We start from the raw sequence: 14207 nt of genomic DNA on the forward strand, positions 1-14207 counted from the left end.
AGAGGTGGCATATGATCAGGAACCGATGGTACTGAAGGAAGAAGTCCAAGCAGCTCTGAAGACATTGGCGAAAAACAAGGCTCCAGGAATTAATGGAATATCAACTGAGATGTTTCAACAAACAGATGTAGCGCTGAAGGTGCTCACTCGTCTATGCCAAGAAATATGGAAGACAGCTTCCTGGCCAACTGACTGGAAGAGATACATTTTTATGCCTATTCCCAAGAAAGGTGATCCAACCAAATGTGGAAATTATAGAACAATATCATTAATATCACACACAAGCAAAATTTTCCTGAAGATCATTCAAAAACGGCTGCAGCAGCATATCGACAGGGAACTGCCAGAAATTCAGGCCGGTTTCAGAAGAGGACGTGGAACCAGGGATATCATTGCTGGTGTCAGATGGATCCTGGCTGAAAGCAGAGAATACCAGAAGGATGTTTACCTGTGTTTTATTAACCATGCAAAGGCATTCAACTGTGTGGATCATAACAAACTATGGATAACATCGCAAAGAATGGGAATTCCAGAACACTTAATTGTGCTTATGAGGAACCTTTACATAGATCCAGAGGCAGCTGTTCGGACAGAACAAGGGGATACTGATTGGTTTAAAGTCACGAAAGGTGTGCGTCAAGGTTGTATTCTTTCACCATACCTATTTAATCTGTATGCTGAGCAAATAATACGAGAAGCTGGACTATATGAAGAAGAATGAGGCATCAGGATTGGAGGAAGACTCATTAACAACCTGTGTTATGCAGATGACACAACATTGCTTGCTGAAAGTGAAGAGGACTTGAAACACTTACTAATGAAGATCGAAGACCACAGTCTTCAGTATGGATTACACCTCAACATAAAGGAAACAAAAATCCTCACAACTGGACCAATGAGCAACATCATGATAAAAGGAGAAAAGATTGAAGTTGTCAAGGATTTCATTTTACTCGGATCCACAATCAACATCCATGGAAGCAGCAGTCAAGAAATCAAAAGATGCATTGCATTAGGTAAATCTGCTGCAAAGGACCTCTTCAAAGTGTTGAAGAGCAAAGATGTCACCCTGAAGACTAAGGTGCGCCTGACCCAAGCCATGGATTTTCAATCACATCATATGCATGTGAAAGCTGGACAACTAATAAGGAAGACCAAAGAAGAATTGATGCCTTTGAATTGTGATGTTGGCGAAGAATATTGAATATACCATGGACTGCCAGAAGAACAAACAAATCAGTTTTGGAAGAAGTACACTCAGAACGCTCCTTAGAAGCAAGAATGGCGAGACTACATCTCACATACTTTGGACGTGTTATCAGGAATGATCCATCCCTGGAGGAGGACATCATGCTTGGTAAAGTAGAGGATCAGCACAAAAGAGGAAGACCTTCAATAAGATGGACTGACACAGTGGCTGCAACAATAGGCTCAAGCATAACAACGATTATGAGGATGGTGCAGGACCAGGCAGTGTTTTGTTCTATTGTACACAGGGTCGCTATGAGTCAGCATTAACTGGACAGCACCAAACAACAAAAAAACATCTGCAGGATCCAAAGTCTATGGTTATTCAGGGGCACTCAGATCACTTCCCTGTGTGGAGGTGGCCGCAAAAGAAGCTCAGCGTCTGCGTCACAGAGGGTGACAGTCCTGACCCCCCCCCAGCTCAGTACCAGGCCAGGGAAGAACCTTGTATCCATCCCAACCTTCCCTGCTCAGGGACCAGGTCGCACCTGAGAGCATTTCCAGAGACCCACCGGGATGGCAGGGACCATGTGAGGGACCACATGCTTAGCCTCAGGAGCACATATAACAGATCTTTTACCTGAATCCAAGTTTCTGGCAAATTGTCAGATGAAATGAGTCTTCTATACATATTTAGTGCCAGAGTACTAACCAAAACTAAATCAAACCCAATGCAATAAGTCAACTCCAACAGACTAGAACTTCTGCACAGGGTTTGCAAGGCTGTTAATCTTTACAGAAGCAGGCTGCCACATCATTCTCCTGCAGAGTGGCTGGTGGGTTCAAACCAACAGCCTTTCAGTTAGCAGCCACTCACTTAGCCATTGCACCACCAGGGCTCCTTCAAAGTACAAAACAGAATAGTTATTTAAAACTTCAGAGAGGGAAATTTCCTCTCAATATAAGAAAGAACTTTATAAAAACTAGAAGTGCCTAAAACTGTAATTGGCTGCCTTTGGAAATTTCCCTTCCACTCAGAGTATTCAGTAAAGACAAAGTTAGCACTCAGAAATAAGCAGGACAGTTTTGCGGTGGGCTTTCTCCTACAGCTGATTTTCTCTGGACTTCTAAATTGAGACAACACATTCAGATGTTGTGGATTTCTCTTCTAAATAAGGTAGAGAATTTAAGCTTTTGTGATTATTCTGAGTGAAGTGTTGCAACCACAAAGCCTTTAAGTAAAGGCGTGTTCTTCTATAAATAAGCACTAACCATGTTCAGTTAGCTAGGGTGATGACAAAGCAGAGTAACATCTGTAAGCTTTGGCAGATTAAAAGCACCGTGTTGTACTCCACAGGATGCTACTTTGAACAATTAGTTATCTGTCACAAACAGGGCTAATTAAAGGATGAACTTGGAAGATGCTGAAAAGAGCTAACAAAAAAAACAGATGTAAACACCTCAAACAATCATCAACACTCCCAACTACAGTTTTCATAAGAAACCCACCATTTGAGATGTTTTGATACAAAAAAAAAGTGAAAATATAAAAAGACACTTCTGAATACGTATAGCCTACTTTTGAATTTTCGATGTATACATAGGCATCTCCAATACCTATAGGCTACCTATATCGTCAGTATAAATCCCACATTTTAGACCATCTGTCCATCCCATCTATATATCTAGACATATAGATGTTGATCCTGAAAGATATGTAGATATTCTGCATTTTGGACTACCTCTGTATCCCAGATCGTAGCCTATTTTTTCACCACCCACCTGTTTGTGTGTTCTACTGTGATGGCTTGCGTGTTGCTCTGATGCTGGAAGTTATGCCACCTATATTTCAAATCCCAGCAGGATCACCCATGGTGGATAGGTTTCAGCAGAGTTTCCAGACTAAGACAGACTAGGAAGAAAGGCCTGTAAAATTAGCCAATGAAAGCCTTATAGATCACAACAGAATATTGTAATATCTAGTGTTGGAAGAGAGCCCCTTAGGTGGGAGGGCATTATACAACTTCTACAACAATGGACTCAGACACACAAATTATCATGAAGATGGTGCAGGACTAAGCAGTGTTTTATTCCATTGCACATAGGGTCACCATGACACAGGGGGCCATCTCAACAGCAGTTAACCACAACAGCCTACATCTCAGAGCCTACCTTGTTTTTTAAAAAATCAAAGTTATGGAAAAAGTAGTGACACCAAGACTTTGGGAGTCACAGAGGGGAGTTTCTTTACTAAAGAAAAGAAAGTCTTACTATTGCAGAAACCAATGCTAAATCCCACCTGTTGGAGAAGAGCTGGGCCTCTAAAGGCTTCACTATTACAAGCCCAAAATAAGTTGTTCCCCTTCCTTGGAGCATGAAAGCATTAACCCATCTCTCAAGACTTTTATCAGCCAGATATGGCCCCTATTTTGCTTGTGACAACTCTTTTCCATCCTTTCTTTTCTCAGCATGCAGTTAGGCTAAATGATGCGGGCTCCTACCTTCTGCATCGAGAATGTTTGTTCCATGTGTGCTCTCCGATATTTGCAGTAATTCCACCAGAAAAATAATACATAAATCTTCAGATGATATCAAAGCTCTCGTTAAAGTCTGACTTTACCCACTGGGAAAGACAGTGTTCTCAGTGCACTGCAGCTGCAGAGTGAGGGTTAATACTCCCTAAAAACCAGTGCATTCCTGTCACCTATGGTGACAGCTCTCAATGGCTGTAAAGCCCTAAGTACAGACCACAGGGCGCCATGGGCTGAGAACTTGGTAACAAGGTGGCTTGATATCTTTCAGCTCCTCCACGTGGACAGTAGCTCCATCAGCCACCAGCCCTAATGGAATGTGCAATGGAGGATCAGTGAGGGTCTCCTTAAGCAAATGGGCTCATTAGGAACCGCCCATGCTCATTACAGCCATCACACTCCTCCATGTCAAAGCGAGCAGGAGCAGATCCAGACAGACTGTTCACAGGCCAGGTGCCTGAGCCAACACCAGGTCTGGCAGCTGTAGGGAAAGAGTTACCTTCTGATTTTGGCCCTATTACCTTGTATTGCTTTGGGCACAGCTACTGCACAAGACCTCTTTAAAGGGTTAAAAAGCAAAGATGTCATTTTGATGACTAAAGTGTGCCTGACCCAAGACATGGTCTTTTCAATCACATCATATGCAGTGAAAAAGGAAGACAGAAGAATGAATGCATTTGAATAGTGGTGTTGACAAGGAATATTGAATATACGGTGGACTGCCGGAAAAACTAACAAATCATTACTAGAAGAAATACATCCAGAATGCTCCTTAGAAGTGAGGCTGGTGAGGCTTAGTCTCACTTACTTTGGACACATCATCAGGAAAGACACAGCATCATGTTTGGTAAAGTAGAGGCTCAGTACAAAGGAGGGAAACCCTCCATGAGATGGATTGACATAACACCCACAACGATGGACTCAAACGTACCGATCACGAAGATGGCACAGGACCAGACAACTTCTTGTTCTGGTGTACATGAGGTCGCCATGAACTGGAGCTGACTTGATGGCAACTAACAACAACAACAAAATCTGTCTGTAAGGAACTTACCCTGAGTGAGTAGGATATTTGAATCACCAAAATACTCTTTTTCGTTTTCATTTCAGTAGATGTATTTTCATACAAAATAAACTCTTACATGAAAGGATCAGCAACCTTGTTGCCTTGTAATTCTATTGGGCTGGGAAAAATCTCTGGAGAAATGAAATTTGGTGGCAAGAGGATTTGCTTCATCATCGGGGAGCCGTAAACAAAGTCTTCCGTTTATTCACTGTCTGCTGGGGCTTGCTATTAATACCAAGTTGGGTTTTTCGTATTACTAAAAATAAACTTGCATGGCAAGCAAGGCAAGAAGAAACAGACAAGCTTTAGGAAAGAATGAAAGCTAATCAGTTCAGGTATAAGGAGAAACTCTCAGGAGGAACACAGGAGTCGGAAGTGAATTCTTCAATGGCCGAGGCATGTCAATGCAAAGGGGCTTTGACTTGCTGATTCTGCTCTCTGCTTTCCTGCAATTTTGGTGTTTGTTACTGTGTGAACGTGTTATGTGGCCTCAGGTTCCTGCTCAGCATCTGTCCACAAAGGATAATAACTGTTGCTGGAAAGCCACGCACAGGAAGTTGTGAGGATTAATAACAAAAAGTCCCCAGCTTCGTGCTCTGCAGAAAAAGTGGAATCAAACTAGAGGCTTTGTTGCCTTGCATCCTGGGAGGAGTATGTGCTGAAATAAAGCCTTTTCTTCTTGAGTAGGTAGAAAGTTGTCCTGCTCATTTGGGCAGGAGGTCCTGATGTTTAATGTACTGTGACTCTGTATCACTTCTGTGTCTGAGCAGAAGCATTTCTTCTGATTTTCATGCCTAAGTGCCTGATTGTTTTCCTCTGATAACTTGGAACCTGGCATTATTTGCATTCACAATGAATGCCAGAAAATGTAAAAACATGCTGAGCACTATATAAACACCTTTATAGCAGAAAATTAGCATCTTATATACAGCTCCATTTTAAGTGTGAAAATCCCATGCCAAAGCAAACAATGAGGGCATGCTTTCAAGCTCTCCACATTATGACATAATACCCATTATGATGTAATATTCATTGACAGTTCTTGTCCAAATGACTTTGTTTCTTGCCTCTTTTCTATCTCGATTATCCTAGTTATTTAATTGACCATTTCTCATATGTTTTGAACCCAATTATAACACACACCAACTCTGTACTTTTTGTATTTTGTGGCTTTTCACTAATACCAAAGAATTTGGTATGAATTGGGGGTCCAGAATCTTGCCAACAGAACTGGACACTAATATACTGAGTTCAGGCTGAACTTACTCTTCACAGTCAAGATGTGCACTCGTTGCTTGTTCATTTACTTAATGCAACTCTGTTAAGTTGGTCATTTTAGGTTAGTCCTGTTGCCTTTACCCAAATCAGCAGCCCCACCCCCATCTACTCTGAAGTCTTACTTGCGAAGCAGTTTGACCGCTCACCAACTGCGCAGTTAACAATAATCTATCCATCCAAATAGACGTCTTAGTTTTTTCAGATACGGTGCATGGGTTTGATAAGGCTCTGATAATGAGTTTAGGAAGTGATTGAAACACAGTAACAACAGGATTTAAGAGATCAAACACATTTAATTATCACCTTGATCACATCTATCATAGTGAAAATGATTCCTAAACCACAACGTATATTTCAGGATTACGTCAAGAAAAACTGTGGGATGAAAATATGTGATGCTCTTTTACAGCCACATCAAGGGCAACTTATCTAAGGAGTGGCTGGTGGCAGCAGAGTGAAAGGTGGAAGCCACTCTATTCCACGTGGTCCCTGTCATTACAAGATCCCAAATGAATGATGATGTGAAGGAACTCGTATTTCCCGATGCCAGTGAGCATGGGTCAGGAGGAGGAAAGTCACAGAGTGTAGGTCCTCGTTCAGGAGTTCTAAACTCAGCTGTAGGTTAGAATTACCTGGAGAGTTTGAAAGCTGGAAAATGAATAAGGCAGATAGAAGAAGAAATGACACTTTTGAATTATGGTGCTGGCCAAGAATATTTAATATACCATGGACTGTTGGAAAGATGAACAAATCTGTCTTGGAAGAAGTACAGCCAGAATACTCCTTGGAAACAAGGAAGATGAGACTTTGTCTCATGTAATTCGGACATGTTATCAGGAGGGTCGTGGAGAAGGACATCAAGCTTGGTAAAGTAGAGGATCAGCAAAAAATAGGAAGACCCTCAGTGAGATGGACTGACACAGTGGCTGCAAGGATGGGCTCCAACATAACAACGATTGTGAAGATGGTGCAAGACCAGGCAGTGTTTCTTTCTGTTGTACGTAGGGTTGCTGTAAGTCAGAACTGACTCGATGGCACCTAACAACACTGGCAGGGTGGCACCCAGAGATGCTGAGGTACTCGTTCTAGGCAGGGCTGGGGTGCATATATTTAAAGAACTCCCAAGGTGATTTTATTATACAGCAAGAACTGAGGTTTGTATGTAGTTCTGTTCACATAAATCAAGGCTTTACATTCTGGTCTGTATTTCTTCTCTTCCTTTTGCCCAGGAGCAAATGACCCACTCTTTGTGACTTGTGTCATGGCAAGGATCCTCTGTGACACTTGTCATCTGTGAGAGCCATCGCCCAGGCTGGCACTTCTCACACTTCCATGAGCACAGGGACCACTGGGACGGGCTCAGCACTGGCTTTTCTAATAAGCTCCCAGGGATGCTGATGGTCAAGAAGCCACACTCTGAGTAGCAAAAATCTAGATTTTATTTTGCTTAATGACTCTTCTTTCCAAACACCATCAAAATTTCTTTTGAATGTGTCTGTATTTGTGGGGATTATTGTTGTTAGGTGCCATCAAGCCAGTTCCAACTCATAGTGACCCTATATACAACAGAACAAAACACCACCTGGTCCTTCACCATCCTCACAATTGTTATTATGCTTGAGCTCATTTGTTGTAGCCACTCTGTCAATCCATGTCATTGAGGGTCTTCCTCTTTTTCACTGGTCTTCCACTTTACCAAGAATGATGTCATTCTCCAGGGACTGATCCCTCCTGATAACATGTCCAAAGTATGTGAGATAGAGTCTTGTCATCCTTGCTTCTAAAGGGTATTCTGACTGTGGGAACAGAGGGAGTCAATAGTCTGTCAATTTATAACTATCGACAATAATAACTATAATGTGGATGTCTTGATTTCTTTGGTACTTACATGCAATGTGGGGTCCTAGGGTGGCACAAGCAGTTAAGTGCCTGGTTACTAGCCAAAAGATCTGAGGTTCAAATCCACCCAGAGGCATGTCAGAAGAAGGTCCTGGCCATGTGCTTCTGAAAGTTCTCAGCCGTGAAAACCTTACGGAGCACAGTTCTGTTCTCCACACATGGGGCTGCCATGAGTTAGAATCAACTTGACGGCAACTGAGAAAAAATTATGTATATATACTATGTGAGTATAATAGCTATTAAAATGAAATTAAATTCTACCATTGTGTAAATCAAAGCAACAGGTTCCACTTTCTTGCTGGAGAATTCTGAGCTCACGCCTCCTTATGTCCACGTGACTTCACGTGTGCTAGGAGAGCTGTTATGGACCTCAGTCAAAACATTCACATGTGCAAAGAATAAACCTTCATTTATTGCAATTTAATGTAGTCTTGGAGCTATCAAGCCAGGCAAATAAATAAACTCAGTGATATTTCTTTGACCATTGAAATGTGAATGTAAGTAAAACATGGAACCGTAGGATAGAAGCTGTAAGAGCTAGTACAGAACTGCTGACATTCTCTTCTACCTGCTGTGACAACTGTGGTGACTCATGCTGTGTAGCTTTTGTCAGTCTGAATCTCAAATCACTATGACGAGCAGGACACCCCTGTCAGCCTGCAGTGGACCAGTAGCGTGAATGAGAAATAAAGCTCAGGTATGTTTAGTCACTGAGATTCTTGGGTTGTTTGTTGCTGCAGCAAAGCATACTTTATCCTGAATGATGCTTGTCATGGATTGAATTACGTCCTCCAAAAAACGTGTGTATCCGTTGGGCTGGGCCATGATGCCCAGTATTGTGTGATTTTCCTACATGTTGTAAATCCTGCCTCTATGATGTTAAGGATGGAAGATGGGCAGCGTCAAGTTATTGAGGCAGGACTCAATCTACCAGATTAGATTGTGTCTTGAGGTAATGGCTTGAGACAGAAAAGAGAAAAGGGACCAGAGAGACAGGGGGACATCACACCACCAAGAAAGCAGTGCTAGGAGCAGAGTGCTTCCTTTTGACCCGGGATCCCTGCACGGAGAAGCTCCTAGGCAGACAGAAGGTTGATGAGAAGTCTGACAGAGAGAGAGAAAGGCTTCCACCAGAGGTGACGCCCTGAATTTGGACTTTTAGCCTACTTTACTGTGAAGAAATAAATTTCTCTCTGTTAAAGCCATCCACTTGTGGTATTTCGGTTATAGCAGCACTAGATGACTAAGACAATGGTCTAGCCCAACTTCTAGAAACTTAAAATGTTTGTGCCTGCTGAGAATTTGGGGGCAATATGTGATGACGATGATGATGATGAGATGGTGATGATGACGATTGTGGTGATTCTAATAGAGTAAATGTGTGCAGCTTATGAAAAAAGAGACAGCCCTTTTGTTCTGTTGTTTTTATGGTGCAGCAACAGTAAGACATATTTATGGCTTCACTGGCAATTTCTAGGATTTTGACAATGAAACTTATAGATCTCCAGAAGTTCCCAAGTTTTCTAATTCTGAGTCTGGGGATTGCCAATATTAGCTTCTTGAAGAAATATGTATGACTCTAAAGTGACGACAGACACAGGGGCAGTGAGAACTACTGTTGCAATTCCGCAGTCAGTGAGTTGGATTGTTAGGGTTGTAGAATTTATAGAGAAGGTTTCTGGAAATACATTACTGTTGTTTTAGGTGTCAAATTGATTCTTATTCATACCGACCCTTTCTCCAACAGAAGCAAACACTGCCTGGTCTTGTGCTATCCTCACAATCGTTGTTATGCTTGAGCCCATTTTTGCAGTCACTTTGTCAATCCATCTCGTTGAGGGTCTTCCTCTTTATCATCGACCCTCTACAAAGCATAACATCCTTCTCCAGGGACTGGTCCCTCCTAATTACATGTCCAAAGTAAGTGAGATAAAGTCTCTCCATCCTCACTTCTAATGATATATAATGGGGTTAATTTCCCCCTTTGGAATTATATTGTATTAGGCTTAACATTCTGTCCCTGAGATTTGTGATTAGCTAATGCTTTTGGCAATGAATTAGGTAGACGGCATTCAGGGGAGATCATAAGCATACAATTACATGAAAAATTAAAGTAGCAGGGTTTGTTTAGCACAGTTGCTTGTTAATAGAGATACATTCCTAATGAAGATGACTCTCCAATAACTGGAACTTCCACCCGAGGCTCTTAAAGTTCAGAGATGTGGCATAGCCATCAAAGAGATGGGTGAACTAAGACAGAGAGATGAGAGGTTATTCCCAATCAAGCAGTTGCTGAAACTTTAGAAACCTCAGTTGCTGAACCTTGGGAACTAGAATGAATCGTTCACTCTTTGTGAATGTTGCTGTTATTGTTAGTTGCCATCAAGGCACTTCCAATTCGTGGCAACCTTATACACAACAAAAGGAAACACTAACCGATCCTGTGCCATCTTCATGATTGTTACTATGTTTAAGTCCATTGTTGTGGCCATTTTGTCAATCCATCTCATTGAGGGTTTCCTTCATTTTCATTGACCCTCTACTTTACCAACCATGATGTCATTTTCCAGCGACTGGTCTTTCCTGATGTTGTGTCCAAAGTCAGCAGGTCAAAGTCTCACCACCCTCACTACTAAGGAGCATTCTGGTTGTATTTCTTCCAAGCCTGATTTGTTCATTTTTCTGGCAGTAGGGAACAAGAAACCCCCTAAGGATGGGTCTTGCTGCTGTCATTCTGCACTGATTTGAATTTGAAATCCAAGTGTGCTCTGTCTAGACAAGTCTTTCAAGCAAAGCTCTATCTACCCATCTCTGCTGTCCTTTTTAATAAGATTTCTTATGTTTTTGCCTCTGGTTCATGCATTATAAAGTAAGGCAATGAAATACGGATCAGTCCTCAGCTGAGCTTTAAAATCGCAGCAGTGACAGCAGCAAACACGTCTTGCCTTTGTTTTCTTTCCTGTCCTGGAGATACTAAATAACTGTTATCTGCCAGAGTCAAAGCAGGGCCTATAACTTGTTTGATAACTGGAAATGGAACTATCTGTTTTACTAATCTTAACAATGTGCACTTGCATTGGAGAATTACATGATAAAACAGGTTAAAAAAATGTTTCATATTCCCGAGAAAGCATCCAGAAACCATAACAAAAATAACAGTTGCTGAGACCATTCAGGTTGAAGCAACAGTGGAGATGGCAGGGAAGTCAGGAGAACACAATTAGGGGATATGAGCAGGATGAAGGCTGGAGTTCAGAGAGTATCCCTTGCCACAAGCATAGTTGGTTGTGGAGTCCCAACCCATTGGAGGAAGGCTGAGCTAATACCCACAGGGTAGTTGTTCAATCGTTGATCTTGCTGTTGCTGTTGCTATTGAGTCAATTCTGGCTCCTAGCCACACTATAGGACAGAGGAGAACTGCCCCATAGGGTTTCCTAGGCTGTGATCTCTATGGGACCAAACTGTCAGGTCTTTCTTCCTCAGAGCTATTGGTGGGTTTGAACCTCCAACTTTTGCTTAGTAGCCCAGTGCTTAGCCATTGTGCCACCCAAGCTCCTGCAATCATTGATACCTTGGTGGAAACCCAAAACGAATTTCTCCAGAATATCCTGGTGAAGGTTAAAACACAGATTTGCTGCAGATATCCAAGCCTGCCTTGGTTTGGGTGTGCAGGGCGCCTGTCCACACCAGCCATGTATTAATGACATTTTGGGTATTAGTGCTCATCCAGGAAGTCCCTGGGCAGCACAAATGGTTATGCACTCGACTACTAGCTGAGAGGTCGGCAGTGTAAACCCACCCAGAAAACAAACCAAACCAAACCAAACCTGTTGCTGTTACATCAATTCCAAATCATAGCAACCCTATAGGACAGAGTAGAACTGTCCCATAGGGTTTCCAAGGAGCGCCTGGTGGATTCAAACTGCTGACCTTTTGGATAGCAGCTGTAGCTCTTAATGACTATGCCACCAGGGTTTCCAAACACACCCAGATGCACCTCAAAAGACAGACCTGACAACTGCTTCCAAAAGGTCACAGGCTTGAAAACCCTATGGAGCACAGCTCTACTCTGCATGCACGGGGGTCTCCATGAGTCAGAATCAAATTGACAGCAACTAACAACGAAAACAACAGCTCATCCAAGTCATCTATTTGCTGGGCTTGAGGATAGAAAAGTCTACAAGACATGGCCCTTCCTTTCAGCTTACTACTAAGAGACAAACTTGGCCCTAAAAACAACTTCCTTCGCCCTTTCGATAGCTTAGCAGATAGGTAGCTCAGTGGGTCACAGTAGAACAGGCTGGAACCAGCCACTCCCCTTTCTAACAAGGCCACTTCTCCAGCCAGGGAGTTCCACTGGCACCTAGTCACCCAAGTGTCCTTGCCGCCCAACCCTATAAACACAAACAGTATCAGCTGAGGGGCCCTGTGCACTGCAGTGTGGCCCATGAGGTAAGGAGGCTGAGACACAGAAAACGAGAGGTGGGGCTCCTAAGACTTCCCAGTGAACCTCTGGTTTTACCTGCACTCCACGGGGCTGGTATCTGACAGGCACCTCAAGCACAATTCAGGAGGGGCACAGGCAGGTAAAGGACTGCTAAGCAGGCGTTAAATCCCGGTGGAAGCAATGTCTGTTCTAGCACAGGGGAAAGCATATTAACCCCATCCACAGTCCATGGTGTCTGGGAGCAGGAGGTCACAGGCTGCACCCTGGGGCCACATGGGATGTGGATGGAGGAGGAGAGAAGGTGCTGGGGGGGTGGGAGGGGGTAGGTGTGGCCCTGGGAAATGGGCAGGGTGCTGGGGGAGGAGCCCAGCAGGGCTTGGATGTAAGTACTCTCAGCTATTACCTCTCCTAGATGGCCAGATGGGGAGGGCTGCAGAGTAAACACACGTGCACTGGATGATGTCACCTCAGCCCTCTTGGAACATGGTCAGCCAGACAGTTACCAATGGGAAATCCCAGAACACAGAGCTGCCCTGGACCCAGAGATAAGTGAAGACAGATTTCTCTTTGCATCACCGTTTTCCATGTCTCCTTCAAGACATTGCACCTGCTAAAGTGTAGAGTCTTGGGGTCTTATATGTAGCACATATCTTATAAATGTTCCTTTATTTTTCAAAAAAGGACACGTTTGGAGGAGGAGCCAAGATGGCAGAATAGATGCTTCCTGCGAGCCCTCTTTACAACAAAGACCCGAAAAAACAAGTGAAACAAGTATATTTGTCACAAGCTGGGAGCCCTGAGCATCAAAGGCAAGCTTAGACAATGAACTGAGGGGCATGGGGAGAAACAGGCCATTCAGAAGTGGAGAAGAGTAACTGGACCTGAATCGCAGGGAGCCCCCAGACACCATTCCTGGAGTGGCGGTGGCAGTGGTGGGCTGGTACTAGCGTTCGGCTACAGTTTCCTCAGGGAGGAGCAGCCAGTCACACAGCCTACTCACACCTCCAGAACCTGAGCATAAGGGGCTCTCAGCAAAAGCTAAGTACTTGTGTATATTTTCCCGCACCACCGCCCCCACAAGCCGGCTTCAGTGGCTGAATTCCTGAGCCTGAGATAGACCCTGGTGAGCACCTAGAGCCATCCTCCCAAAGTTGGGGAAGGAAAAAATTTGCAACTGGGGGAAAAGATAATTTGCTAGCTCCATTAACTGGAGGAGCTCAGGTCAGAAGTGTCTCCTGTCCAGACATAAACCATCCGTGGACCTTGAGCAACTTTCCCTTCTGCATGGACCTATGTGGGCCTATTTTGGGAGAATAGGCCCTTATTGGAAAATTCTAACCATTTCAGCTGTGCAGTGGAAAGGTGGGTGTTTGATGTTTGACATTGCTTTGCCTATTAAACAAGGTCCTCAGCTACCCACATCAGGGACCTAAGGAGTGGTAGCCCCACTCAGGTCACCCGGCCACCCATGACAGGGGTCCAAAGATAACTGGTACCTCCCATCCTTACAATCAAAAACTTTGGGTGTCCATGGTCCATCTGCAGAACCCACCCACCAGCATGCTCTAGGGAACAGAGACGCGTTTTCCTCAGAGACACTTGGGGGTCAGTTCTCAGCCCCCTGCCTAATTCAGAGCATGATGCCCTGCTGTGATCAGATACCAGTATATACACCAATCACCTCTGCCCCTCTAAGACTGTAGGACAGACCCTGTACCACACACTTGATGATCAGCTACCTGGAAACCTGGCTGAATTCATACAAGAAAACTGAATGGACTCCTAGACTGATATACCT

This window comes from Elephas maximus, chromosome 2 (assembly GCF_024166365.1).
Source record: "Elephas maximus indicus isolate mEleMax1 chromosome 2, mEleMax1 primary haplotype, whole genome shotgun sequence".
Classification (NCBI taxonomy): domain Eukaryota; kingdom Metazoa; phylum Chordata; class Mammalia; order Proboscidea; family Elephantidae; genus Elephas; species Elephas maximus.